Raw genomic sequence first — 14,010 nt, forward strand, 5'->3', positions numbered from 1 at the left:
AACGAACTTTAGTCTGTGAACCTCGGTTGTCATGAAACTTCGGCTGCGAACTCATTCAAACGATCCACCGAGGATTGCCTAGGAGTTTTATTGTAACCAACGTCCGGGCGCTGATATGAGGAGAGGCGTTCGTAAAACTCGCAGGACGATTAAGATCCTCAGCATTGCGTTATGGCGCGGCTGTGTGGGCGATTTCTGTGAAGGATTGAAGGAGTTTTGTCCTAGTTTTTATGTTAATAGGAGTATTTCAGACATTTCCAATATCACACGTATTTTTTGTTCATTTCTTTTATTTACTCAAGGTTTTTTTTTTGCAGGATTTGCAGCATGTCTTCCGTTTGAGGAATGTTCTTCAGAGTGATGAAGCCGGCCTTGTGGTCTGTGACGTGAACGCTTATGTGCTCTGACCGTCTTACCATATATTTATTTTTGGAACACGACGTCTATGCAGCTCTGTCCCAGGCTAGTGACTGCATTTTCCACAGTATTCATGTTTTCGTTGTGATCGTAAATTTCGAAGACAGTGCCGATCTCTTCTTCCTCATGGATATAGACGTTGCAGTCATCTACGCAGCCAACTGCAACATTCGATTTCAACTGTCTAAATTAGAGCCAGATTTGCTATAGTCCACCTTCGGTGTCATCTTGCAGATATCTCAGATGTTGCATCCCACCGGTAAATAAGCCATCAGCCACGTCAACTGACGTCACTTCTAGCAAAGGCATCGACAGCGGCAAATACTATCGCGTCGCCAACACATAACGAAATTAGGAGTCGCTGAAGTCGCCTGGACTAGTCAGTGCGCTTCTGCTGAATACGGCAACGTTATGCTCGGCTTCAGGTAGCAGACGTCCCTCCAACAGAGACACCAGTGAAGAACCGCTTACAAGATTTCTTACGAGATCGAATGATCCCCATGCTGGACTAAAATTGGCTTTAATTTCGCCACTACAGCTCGGCAGTCCAGCTTATACGCGCTCGAAGGGAAGTGGCTGCTTATTAACAGCTACCATAATGAGTATTCTAAGGTATCTCACCGCTAAACATTGCAATGGGCTGAAACTGCGTGGCTTTCCTGTCAATGACCTGGAGGCTGAACTTATGCATTCGTTTTGGGATCAGTTTGAAGTCGAGCGGCATCGATCCTTTTTTACTACAGACCTCTCGTACTCATGAAGTTAAGCCTAAAATGTTTTGTGACGTCGCACTGGGCCATGAGAACGCCGGTTTTTCTTTTAGCCTGTAGCTTTCGATTGGAGTGGACAGAGGACTTATTGCTGTCCTGATTAAAATATGCATGCACTCATTTTTTTTTTCACTTCAGACGGGTGTACACGCAGATATGTCGGCATTTTATTCAATAAATGTGTTTTTACGTATTCGGTCATTGCATTTGTTTTTCTTTTTTTAATAATGGAGCATATATGACATTCTTTGAAGGATATGTAAAGGGATGTGTACTGTTTGGGGTCGTCTTTGGTGTTAATGGAGTGGTGGCTTCCGGCATTGCTTGTGAAGATGGAGTGGTAACGGCAGGCTTCCCGTTTGTTGTAGATGGGCTCGCAACGGAAGGACTCTCTGATGAAAATGAAGTGGCAGGTGATAAAACCTCTTATGGTGTTGATGGATCTGAACTGTCTAAGTCCCGACTCTTTACTGGTGGATATAGAGTGGTAACTGGCGGTAGTATGAAGCCACTGGGGAGATGACCGTTGTTCGCGAGGCAGATAAATAAGGGCTCACTTCCCACAGTTTTAAGGCACCTGCAGTTTGGACTGCATTCTTCTCCCCAGTTCTTTGTGGTGCACTGGGTTGTAACAGGAGAAAAGAGAAAATAAAGTTAGTGGAATAGTGTGCACAAAATTGTAATTTTTTATTTAATTTAATTTTATTGCTCACTCATGGCCTTTTGCCATTACGCGGATAAATTCTACAAACAACTGAACATAACGGCCCTGAGACCCATTGTCGCGTTTATACGGGATATCTCGCGAGGACTTTGACCGAACTTATATTTCCTGGTTATTCGCTTGCGCTGAGAAAAGTGACCAAACGTGGCTACTGCCATCATAACTGTAAGACAGTTGTAGGACGGTGTGACGATTGTCATCACTGAGGTTTTGCAGGACAGCCTGATACTCCGAAAAAAGTTATAGCCTCACAATCAGTCATCTTGATTGCCCATTCTCCATCACCAATATTATGAGTTTCCCAAGAACCACGAAGTCTCTTTATTTTTACCGTCTCTGTTATGACCTGAATAAATTAACACTTGCTACAATGGGCGCCGACGGACAGATTGCATGGCTATAGTTGTTAAAAGATCCACTATGAATATCGCAAGAGAAATAGCTGTCCTTGGATAGCCGAACTGCTCATTAAGAATACACATAGCGCAGTTAAGAAAGAGAAACTTTTAAGAAGATATGAATATAGCAGGTGGCGAGGATGAACATTGGCTGCTTTTTCACATTTCTTTTTATCTTTCATTCAAGCTCTTCTCCTCTATTTCAAATATCTAGTGCGTCACTGCGTAAGCACTCGTTTAACTCTATTCTGCACGAAAGTTTATGTCCCTCATTACGCTATACAACAGGCGCAACACATTTTGCGCGACTCACTCAAGTTCAGAAAGAATAAGAAATAGGTGCCGAACTTACATTGCCGGGACAAGCCTCAAAGTTTAGTAGGTGACCGAGACGTGGAATAAAAGTCCTGAAATGCAGAATTCCAGGTCTATTTATCCTCCGTGTGCGCAAATAGGGGAAAGAAATATCTGCGTCATCTTCGCGAATGCAGGCTGAATTATTTTTGATGCACCCTCCAGTTGCGGCGCCCTTCATAACATCACGCCATCACTTGTCTTCTAACGCCAGAACTAGGTGGCGTGTTTTCCGCTTTTATTTGGGTGCTTTCCACTCCGCCTAGGCTAATTTTTGTGCGGCAATGAACACTCTTCTTTGACACCTTTCTCATTAACAATATAACAATATCAGCCTTGTCGCATATCCCTACTCCGGCATGCAATTCATGTAAATAAATATTGTGTCTAGAATTTGTGACACTGCGGAACAAGCCAGGCCAAAATCGCTAGGCGACCAACGGCTTCCGCAGATTCGTTATGCCCAGTAATGTAAATGAAGAAAAGGCAGCTAAGTGAAATAGTCATAGTCATCGTGGAACAATCGCGAACTAGTGCACGTGTCCATGGATTTTTCTACGCCTAACCTGTCTTTCATGGGATTGCAACTGTGTACACTCTGAACACGAATACGCATATACGGGAGTGAAAATGGAGTAAAGCTGTCCTCTAGCGCACTCCCTTTCATAAGAGGGAGTGCGCTAGAGGACAGCTTTACTCCATTTTCACTCCCTTCTCTTTTAGAGTGTAGCGCCAGCGAAAGTAGGGATCCAAAATTTCCCGTACGCGTAACTTATGCACCCCAGGTGAGCGAATCCAGCCCGAGAGTTTGTTTCACGCTCCACTTAGCAAGTGGAGTAGAGAGAGAATACAAATAAAAGAACAGTGATAGTATCACTCCACCGTTTAGGACCACCTGCGATTCCAACGCCTGCGAGGAGAATTACTTTTAGCCAAAATCGCTATAGCCAAGTAGCAAGAATTACTAGCGTGTTTCGAAAATATAAATCCCAAGGTTACACTCAGGATGGTGGCATAAAGATTTCGTGACGTTATTGCATCAGAGCTTTTACATCACCGTAAGCAATTCGCTTCAGCAGTAGCGCTTCAACGCTGGCAATTTTTCAAAATATTTTTTAACCAGTTAGGTGAAGATACAAACCGAAGTAAAGCTTTTGATAAAGTTTGAGGACATCCACGCTCAACATTTCTGGACAAAAACATTATTGAACGGGAAATAGTGTATGAGCGCAGTTTTTTCATATATTGCAAGATTTCACTATAACAATCAATATACGGGGTGTTTCACCTAAGACTTTCTGCAATTTTTAAAAATAAGCTATTTGAATTAGATGCGCGCTTTTTCTGGCATAGCATTGTCAGTGGTGTAGTACATCATAATTCAACTAAGACGTGCTAACTAGCAGGCTTGTTAACCAATATTTAATAGTTAACTTTTAAACTATTACCGTTGGGCTCCTTAATTATTGAGAGGCATGCAGCCCACCGTAAGTAATGTCCATATCCGTTTTTATAATTTCGAGAACGCGATTATCCTCGGCGCTGTGGCCCAACAGATTTCGCCTACATCGCGCCAAAATACATGGGGTTTGAGAAGCTTGCAGGCAAAGCAACCTCTCCAGTGAACCTAACTCGTCGAAATAGCCAAAATTTGTTGGGCCACAGCGCCGAGGATAATCGCGTTCTCGAGATTCTAAAAACGGATATGGACATTACTTACGGTGGGCTACATGCCTCTCAATAATTAAGGAGCCCGACGGTAATAGTTTAAAAGTTAACTATTAAACATTGGTTAACAAGCCTGCTAGTTAGCACGTCTTAGTTGAATTATGATGTACTACGCCACTGACAATGCTATGCCAGAAAAAGCGCGCATCTAATTCAAACAGCTTATTTTTAAAAATTGCAGAAAGTCTTAGCTGAAACACCCTGTATACGCAAATCTCCCGTCGGCAGGCTTGCATTTTTTTGTTCTATTAACGTTCTTACTATCATCAAAAGCGTTGCCATTGATTTTCTAAGCAGCCTTAACTGCACGATGTGAGCGATGGAGCCACTATAAAAGAAAAAATTTGCTACATATGAAAAAAACGAATCATTACCTTCATTATTTCTATACCAGCACCTTACACTTTTTCAATATTCGAAATTTTTGTCCTAGAATGTTGGACATGCAACGTTTCCCGAGCTCTTTGCTGAAATTGGTCAAAATATACTCCGCATGTTGTCTTCTAGGAAAGCTTTCTGCAAGTTATACAGCCGCTTCACTTTGTTTGCCCTCCAGACGATCCGGCCGTGCTACCGTGCAGGGAGGCTGCGGAGGAACTCATGGGAGAAGCGCAAGGGCAGTTACGTGCAACCACGTTTCCTGCGTCAAATTTTTATAAAATAGCCGAGAAAGCCCTTTCAAACCAACCGCGCACCCCTCTTGCGTTTCGCTGTAGCCTTGGATTGGATTGGCGAAACTTTATTTATCTGAAAGATCAAGGGGGTGGGATGAATGGCCCCCTAACGGAAGGCGACCTTTCCCACCCAGTCCGCAAGCTTGGCTTGCATGTTCTTGTCAGGCTCACTTAGGAGCCTAAGCCAGGCCTCCCGGGAGGGAGCCGGCAGAAGGTCTTTTGGAGGTGGATTTTCCGTACAGTCCCATAGGATGTGTTCGTCTTTTGCTATGTTACCGCAGTGTAAGCAGTTGGGACCGATGGGTTGTGTGGTAATTTTAGACAGAAGAATGGGGATCATGACTGTCCCAGTTTGGGCCCTACGTAGGTTTCTGGCCTGTTGCCTCGTAAGGTCTGGGTGAGGTGCGGGGTAAAGTCTCCGCGCCTCACGGAGCTGATTGGTCATTTGCCGGTAAGTGAAAGTTTCGTTGATGTGGGACTCCGAGACACTCCCCGATCCCTCCCGGTTTGCTAGAGCTCGGGAATATCGGTTCGCCTTCTCGTTTCCCGCATTTCCCTCGTGTGCAGGGACCCAAACAATTTCTACCTGGCTCATTCCTTGGCTATGTTTGATTAGTCCTACGGCTGAAGAGCAAATCGGACCTTTGTTATAATTTTGGATTTCAATCTTAGAGTCGCTAATTATTGTGCCTACGCTCTCGTCCCTGAGAGCTAAGGCAATGGCTACTTCTTCGGCCTGGGTTGCTGAAGTTACTGTTGCTACAGCAAAGAACCTGGGCTGGTCTTCTGTCGCTTGCACCATGGTGGCGAAGCATTTGTCTTCCTTTGCTCGGGCCGCATCCACATAAACTGCAGCTGGGTCGCTTCTGTATTGGTCTTCGAGTCTTTGAGCACGGTGCGCTCTCCTAGCTGCATGCCTTTCCACTGTCATTTTTTGGGGAAGGGGTAGGATTTTAATGTGCTGTCTGATTGTGATCGGCAGCATCTCCCTGCAGCTAGAGTCGTACACCGGCTATATCCCTAGTCTGTATAGTACCATACAGCCTGCAGTAGAGGCTGGGAGCCTCAATATTTGTTCTTCCTTATGCGCCTTTATCAGCTCTTCCAGTGTGTTGTATATGCCTAGTTCGAGGAGCTTTTCAGTCTTGGTGTATCTTATCTGGGAAGCCCTAGAACTGCTTTGTAGAGCGTTCGAATGGTCGCATTAACGGATTCTATTTCTCTTGCCTTCAGATTGCAGTAGGGTAGAGAGTATGTAATGCGACTGATCATGAAGGTTTGCACTATGCGGCCGAGATCTTGCTCCTTCATCCCCCTATGTTTATTAGCTACTCTTCTGAGCAGTCCTAGTACTTGTTTACTTGTGGCCCGAATGGCCTTTAGGGCATCTTGACCTCCCCCATCTTTGTGGAAGGTGAGGCCAAGGATCTTGAGGCTATCCACTTCGGCGATATTGTTTCCTGCCAATTTGATGTTCAAGAAGTTCCTCTCATTAAGGTTTTTGCAGTGGTCGCATCCAGCCCATGATCTGAGCTGCACTGCGAGCACTTTGAATTTTGCTGGGGAGCACTTTAGCCCGATGCCGGTGGCATATGCGCTGACTGTGTCTGTCGCCTTCTGTGGTGCCTCTTCTACTTGTTGCTTGGTACCGGTATTGGTCCAAATAGTATTATCATCGGCATACAGCGCGTGTTTTACGTGTGGTATTTTGCGCAGGAGCTTCGGGAGGGATCTCATGGCTACGTTAAAGAGGAAGGGGGAGAGGACTGCCCCTTGTGGCGTGCCATTGACCCATTTGAATCACCTTGGAGCTCCCCAAATTTAATTGAGGCTGTTCTCTTAGTAAGGAAGTTGCTGATGTAATTATATGTCCTGGCCCCTGCGTTCATTATGTAGAGACCCTTAAGAATCGATTCATGGGATAAGTTATCGAAAGCCTTACATAGGTCTAAGCTGAGGATAGCATGCAGTCGTTTCTCCTTCATTGTCTGAGGAAAGACATCATTTTGAATCATCCAGAGTATGTCCTGAGTCGAGAGGCCAGGCCTGAAGCCAATTTGGTTACTAGGAAAGAGTTTTTCCCTCTCGGCATAAGCGTTGAGTCTGTTAAGAACAACGTGCTCTAGGACCTTGCCTAGGCAGGAAGTTAGCGAGATAGGTCTGAGATTTTGAAGATCTAGTTTCTTGCCTGCTTTGGGAATGAATATGACCTTAGCATGTTTCCAGGAGGCTGGGATAGAACCGTTGTTCCAACACTCATTGAAGTATTTGGTAATGGCTATGATTGGCGCATCATCGAGAATACGGAGGGTCTTACTAATGATCCCGTCTTCTCCCGCCGCAGAGGCGGTTTTGATGGTCCTTAGCACAAGCCGGACCTCCTGTTCTGTGATGTCCCCGTCTAGGCCTGGGTTATCCGCTCCCACATAGTCCTCAGAGGGGGAAGCGCTTTTCTCCGTGTTAATGTATGTGCATTGGAGCTCTTGTAGAAGCTCGTCATTGCTGCCTGGGTAGGCTTGTGCTATGCGGAGGTGATTTTTCTGCGCCGCTGATTTGGTACTAATTGGGTCTATAAGGTGTCTGAATAAATGCCAGATGTTTTTGCTTCCTAACTGCCCATTCATGAGGTCGCACGTGTTATTCCATTGTTCTCTGCTTAGTTGAGCTGACTGGTTTGGTTTGGTTTATGGGGTTTAACGTCCCAAAGCGACTCAGGCTATGAGAGACGCCGTAGTGGAGGGCTCCAGAAATTTCGACCACCTGGGGTTCTTTAACGTGCACTGACGTCGCACAGTACACGGACCTCTAGAATTAAAAGTCCTTCCCGTGCTTCTCACTCTTCACAGCCTTTTTCATTAGGTTGTTTTTCATTCTATTTTGTTGTCAAGCACCACAAGAAGTAGTTAATGTCTTTGACTTCAATGCAGAGCAAAAGAGACGCCTATTTGTCTCTTCTATACGCAAGAGAAAAGAAAGCCGGTCAGAACAGGAAGCGAGGTGACAGGCCAATCATCGTCGAGAAGCCACTTAACCAAAGAGCGGTGTTAAGATGCCTTTGCTATTTCACGAAATCTCTTAGCAACCAGGAAACAGGACCTGACGACCACCAGGCCCCATGGCGGCCGCCTGACAAAACGTTGCAAAAGTGGAGTATCAAACAGAATCACTGAACAGGTACTAAGGTTGTGAATGAGATGCGTGCGGCTAGCTTTTACGGTAAACAGACGTTATAGAACCGCCTTCGAATATATGCCTCTGCTGTTCGTGGGTTTAGCGAAAGAAAAGATCAGATAGTGCTTGTCTATCTATGTTTTCAACTACATAATTGACTGCGGCAAACTTACACTTGGTTTACTGACACACGTAAAGTTCACTACAGGAAAAACATTTGATGAGGTCGCATGGAGCCACGAAGTTCTGGTCATGCATTTACTGCTTTTTAACGCCAAGAGCACTACTGTAAATGAAAATGTGTTAGAACGGGGAAAGGTGCAAGTTGTGAAAAGCATAAATTACAGCATGAACTTTGCGGTCAGTGTAAGGAGCGTGTGACACCATGCCCTTTTTGCATGTGAAAGCTGCGCCAATTAAGTGTAGCATTTTTTTTTTTTTCGTATGTGACATGCCTTGGCTGGAGCGGCTGTTTATTTCCACTCGCAAATGAGCCTTATTGATCACTTGTCCCCATTAAACAAGGATTCCATTTCTCTTCTAATTTACATTCGCCCGTTTCTGCGGACAACTGTGACCTGTGCTTATTAAAAATACAAATTTTAGCTTAGCGAACGAGAGCCGCAGCCAACAGCATAGCGCAAAGTGCCAGGCTAAGAATGCGCTTTTACACACAACAAAAATTGGCTTTAAATGTGTCGTAAGAAAAACTCACCTGTTCGCACGTGTTGCGCCAGGCTTGAGATTGAGTTCTAACTGGAATAATGAATTACACCACAGTATATTAAAAATTGAGTCCTTGTATAACAAGCATTACGAAGTATTACGCTAGAACAGCGACTAAATGTGCACAAATATTCAAAACACACGATAACCTTGTTTATCTCGGTGCTATCCGCACATCCTGAGCACTCCTATTTTTTATACATGCGTTGCTAACTATAAAGGAATTTGCAGTGACGTTTATGCAGATTAATCATGGGGCTTCGTGTCGATTTCTTCCCTGTGCAGCCATGCAGCTGTCGTGACGCGGTGAAGTTAACGACACGGAACAATGAAGCCCTCTGTTGTTTTTGGTTGTTACATGCGCCGTTTGCTGGAGAACTCCATTTCGGCATGCATCGCAGCGCAAAGCGAAGCTCGGTCATTAAAATATGCAGCAAATAAAGCTATGCTAAAACAAGCAATATCAAGCGAGGCAGTTCGTTTCGAATCAAGAAATAAATTTCTTTCACATCTGTATACAATTTGACAACACATAACCCTAGTCATGCCTACGAAGGAAAGCCGCCAAGAAAAATATCCCATGCTCATGACTCATTCTTCGAATAAGAGTTGTGACTGGAAGCTAATAAGTTGTTGCTGTTCATAACATTTCCATCTTCACTTTTGTAATGTCTATGCAGATGCTATCGTCCGTAGTGAGGGCTTAAGAGCAGGCAGGCATGAACGGAGGTACAGATCTGGCTGAAAGATTATATCATGTGGCTTATCATCATTATTTAAAGTGCGACAAAGGCATCTCCAGAGTGCAGGAGTTCGTTGAATTCTGACAGCGGGCACGAGTCCATGGCTTGACTATAATTGTTATCCAGTGAAAATGCTGCTAGTGAATTTTACTTTAAGGGTCCAGTTTGTAGTATAGCAGCTCACTCACGTATCCTCGAGCGTCGCACGCCACACACATTTATCAAAATTTTTTCCTTAACGAAAACATTGGTGTGGAATAGGTGGATACGGCAGTTCCTTTTCAGTTGAGTCCTCCGTTTTTTTTTTGTTTTCTTGATATTTCCTCTTTAAATCTTGGCAAAGGACAGGACATGCCAGCCGCTTATCTACTCCTTGCGCACACTGTAGTTCGCTATATTGATAAAGATGGGCGCAACAAGCTTTATCCGATATAAAATTACCACAGAACTAATGCACTTCTCTAGATTTGCGCTTTACTTTACAATTTGTCAGTGTGATAACTGCTTGCAGAAATGAAGTATTTTCTACAGAGCATTCAAGTTTATTCTGCGCTTCTAAGATGCATTGAAGGAAAAAATAAAGACTGAAAATTCTCGTCGGCATAACAATTTTTAATTGCCAAGAAACGTTATTCAGATGCTTTTGACACTTTGCATGATATCCTTTTTTCCTTGTTGTTACTTAACGCATTAAGAAACTGATAACTAAAGACTTGTTGTTTATTGGCATTAATGCACATTACGGCGCGTAATGTTGGGGCTTTCTGCGTAAGCTAGATTCGCCACATTAAACACCGTGCAAATATACCTTGTGACAAGCGTGCACAGTGTGGAAATGTCCATTTCCAGGAAGTAGATCACCGCTGAAAAAAAAAAAAAGAACGCCCTGCTTACAATTGTTCAGTCGCCGTAATAGCTGAGCACACCGCTCTAGCTATGCGCAGGTAACAATAAAAAGCATTTGACGAACCGGTAACGAAAACGTAGCACAAACCTCAGCGACCGTTGTAGGCGTCGCATGCGTCGAGCTTGTACAGCAACAAAGGCTTTTATCGCCGGCTTCCCACAACTCACCCCCCCCCCCCCCAATCTCATAAAGAAAACACACCGTGGCCGGTTCATCCTCGAGCAAATCATCCACGATTTGGGCAGCGACCAGTCACTACTTTTCAGAACCAACTAGAACTTTAGTTCGTTTTTGCCACCCGTCTCTCCACATACCACGCTTGCTCAGCAGAACTTAGAATCAAGGGCGTCCGCAGAACTTTTTCAGTGGGGGGGGGGACCTGATGTCCGGGGATGGGGGCGACGGTAGGTTAACGTTAGCACCAAAAAGGAACTAGTGTATAAATAATATCCGTAATTACAGGGGGGGGGGGGTCAACCGCCCCCCCTTGCCCCCCCTTCCGGACGCCCATGCTTAGAGCACGGAGAAGGCTCAATCCCGATCGTCTCTCCAAGGCGCCTACGTCGTTAGCGTGAGGTCGGAGTCATGGTAATTGAAATGAGAAGGATCAGGCCTCTGCAGGCCTTTTTACATGTCACACTTTGAAAGGAGGGTGTCGCAGACCATCTCATGCGCATGCTTCCTCTCGCTTCTAGGCGTGATGTGATGCGGACATCATTGCAATCGACATCAAGCGGTTGCAGCCGCTGACAGATATCGCTGTTAAAGCGAAATTAGGCAGCAACTCAAGGTTTTCGGCTAATGTGCTCGATCCCACCTACCCACACTTGCGACCAGCTTTCTATGGCATTGAAGCCAAAGCTGGAGGACCGCAGCTTCAGTGTCACTCTGTATCAAAATGCAATCCTGATGATGAGGGTAACGAGTGTATACAAAAAATTCGACCGCTTCACCGCGCTCAAGAAGAGAAGGACCCCAGAAGCCGTCCGCCGGCTTCTGGGGTCCTTAAATGGACACTGGCTATAATTTGCCCTCTTTGTTTGCTTGCGCATAAAAATAAAGCTGAACGAGATTGCCCAGCCAGTAGCTGTTCGTCTCTGTTTATCTCAGTAACATCTCCGAGGTGTTACAGGACATAAAGATCTGATTTAAAATGAATATTTTTAGGTGAAGTGGGAGATATGTTGCGTCTTGGGAGAAACTTATGCTTACTGACTTATCAGTTACATTTGGTTAAGTTGAGCGTCTTCTACTGTATTCACGTACCCTTTATTTGGCCTCAAAGACATATTGTTCACGGAATTTATCCTCCCGTAAATTGTTTACGAGAGCGAATACTCACATTGATAAAATAAACGAAACAGTCACGACAATATCAGACTTCATGGGTCTGGAAGAGTCCCCAACGGAGCTATTCACAAAAACAGCCAGTTCGGTCACCAGTTGCTTAATGTCAGGAAAACTCTGAAAAAAAAAAATGGCAGTGGTTTAGCTCTGGTTAAACCTGGAGGATTGCGAAAACAACGAGGAGTGAGAGAGAGAGAGAGAGAGGCGATGGAGAGCGCGCGGCAGCGGCGGCGGCCCCGGCGCGCTAGCTATGCGTCGCTACTGCGCATGAGCAACTGGCGAGCGCGGCGGCCGCACGTCTGGGTCACCCGTGCAGCGACGGCGGCGGCGCGCCAGCTGTGCGCCGTGTGACGTCACTGCTCCTCGCGCATGCGCAATATGGCCTTTCGTCAGCTCCGCGAAATGGCTCGACGACTCGCGCAGTGTTGCTTTCGCAACAACAACAACAAAAAAACACGTGCTATTACGGCTCTGATTCGCATTTCGCTCATATATAGTGCGAGAACAGTGAGTTCAAATCGTTTCAGAAAAAATTGAAGTCATTCTAAATAACATTTATTGGCGATCGATCCTACTGATCCGACGGAAAATTCGTTAGTTTGTGAGCTTCGATTTGGCAAGCGTTTGTGTCAATAAATTAGATTCATTCACACAAATGGCCCTTCAAGTGGTTTGTTGCCCTGCTGTGGGGGTTCAAATCTCGCGCCGTTTGCTACATTTTGCTACACAAAAGCCCAGAGCAAGTCAGGCGCTCAGTTTGCTGTGTACATTCTCCATCTTCTCCCCTCCGCTCGCTTACGTGGCTTTGGGCACGCTTTCCACCTTTCGATATCCTCCTCGAAGAAATCAATTCAGCGACACGCCACCTGTCGACACTGCAACGAAACGAAATGCTTTGGCGACCAACAGTGCAGTAGACGCAGGCCACGTAGCACACGGGAACCGCGACGCACGTTAACGTGCATGCGCACGCTTGGGGAAGAAGGGGGAGAAAGCGTCCGGCACATATGGACCACGGAACTGACGGAGCGCCAGCGCCAATACAGCTGATACCAAATTCGAGCGCCACCTACCAGATCCCCGCCAAACTTTCTCCGACGTAGAAAAATTAGCGCCCGGGTCGCCGCACTGATGTCTAATGTTTTTCAGTGAACAGTTTGCCAGAATAATGTTTCCAGGAGCAACGAAAACAAAACAAGCACAAAGTATCCGGCACTCAACAGTATAATTACCGAAAGCTTTTAACTTTCCTGTCTCAGCTTTTAGAATAGTTTGTATACAAACGCTCTAATTACATTACAAACAGAGCAAACGGCACGCAAATTTCAATCCAAAGTGGAAACAGAAATGAAGACGTCTTATGTGAGCTACTTCAATGAATAATTAAAAGGAGTCTGAAATTGTTAATAATCTTTGGAAACAGCGAACACACAGTCGTGATTTTTCTGTGCGATTATAGAAGAAAAAATATGAGAAGCTGATTACAGTAAACCCATTTGGTTTCATGGTGTTGTTTAACTAAGACTTTCAAAACAATGCGTGCGCAATGATTCTCTTACGGTTTAACAAACGGAATTTGCGTTCAGAGTAATGCCGTGGACGTAAGTTTATAGGTACCAAATTGAAATGGACAGTTCACCTGGCTTTGCCATGTTGAGTGCACTTTCGCTGGGGCTAGACGAGGAAAGCTTGGATCGGCTGCTGCTTTAGTACTCAGGCTTATGTCGAGTCAGGGCGAGACCACTTCACATGACATTTTATTGTTCGGCTATAATGTTTGATGAACACATGCCAATAGGAATGAAGACCTCGGATTCAAGCAATGCAGCGCAGGTTGACGCATAACACCAATAACATCACGTGCTCCCCTCGTGGTTCCCGCCTTGAACGACCGCTGAGAGCTCTTTACAGCACACACATACTCTTGCTTACGTATAGGAGCATGAAACTGGCAACAAAAGATGTGCGTTCCCTGCAAGCGTGCCAATCAATCTACCCGCGGTATGCAGTCACTAATCTTTCGCCGAATAGAACAGCACCTGCGAGGCCTA

General features: G+C 45.2%; 1 protein-coding gene across 1 annotated transcript in view; it reads right to left on the reverse strand.

Annotated features, from left to right (window-relative positions):
- The window catches only part of LOC149359990 (uncharacterized), a 77,965-nt gene extending 64,293 nt beyond the window's left edge, over positions 1-13,672 (reverse strand). The window contains exons 1-4 of the mRNA XM_089567766.1: positions 13,599-13,672; positions 11,955-12,076; positions 10,514-10,568; positions 8,952-8,992 (exon numbers count right to left, since the gene is read on the reverse strand). The gene's annotated coding sequence lies outside the window, so the exon portion shown is untranslated. The remainder of the gene's footprint in view (positions 1-8,951; positions 8,993-10,513; positions 10,569-11,954; positions 12,077-13,598) is intronic.
- Positions 13,673-14,010: the final 338 nt, after the last annotated feature.

The sequence above is a fragment of the Amblyomma mixtum genome, chromosome 2 (genome assembly GCF_055824585.1).
Source record: "Amblyomma mixtum isolate Tamu chromosome 2, ASM5582458v1, whole genome shotgun sequence".
NCBI classification, from domain to species: domain Eukaryota; kingdom Metazoa; phylum Arthropoda; class Arachnida; order Ixodida; family Ixodidae; genus Amblyomma; species Amblyomma mixtum.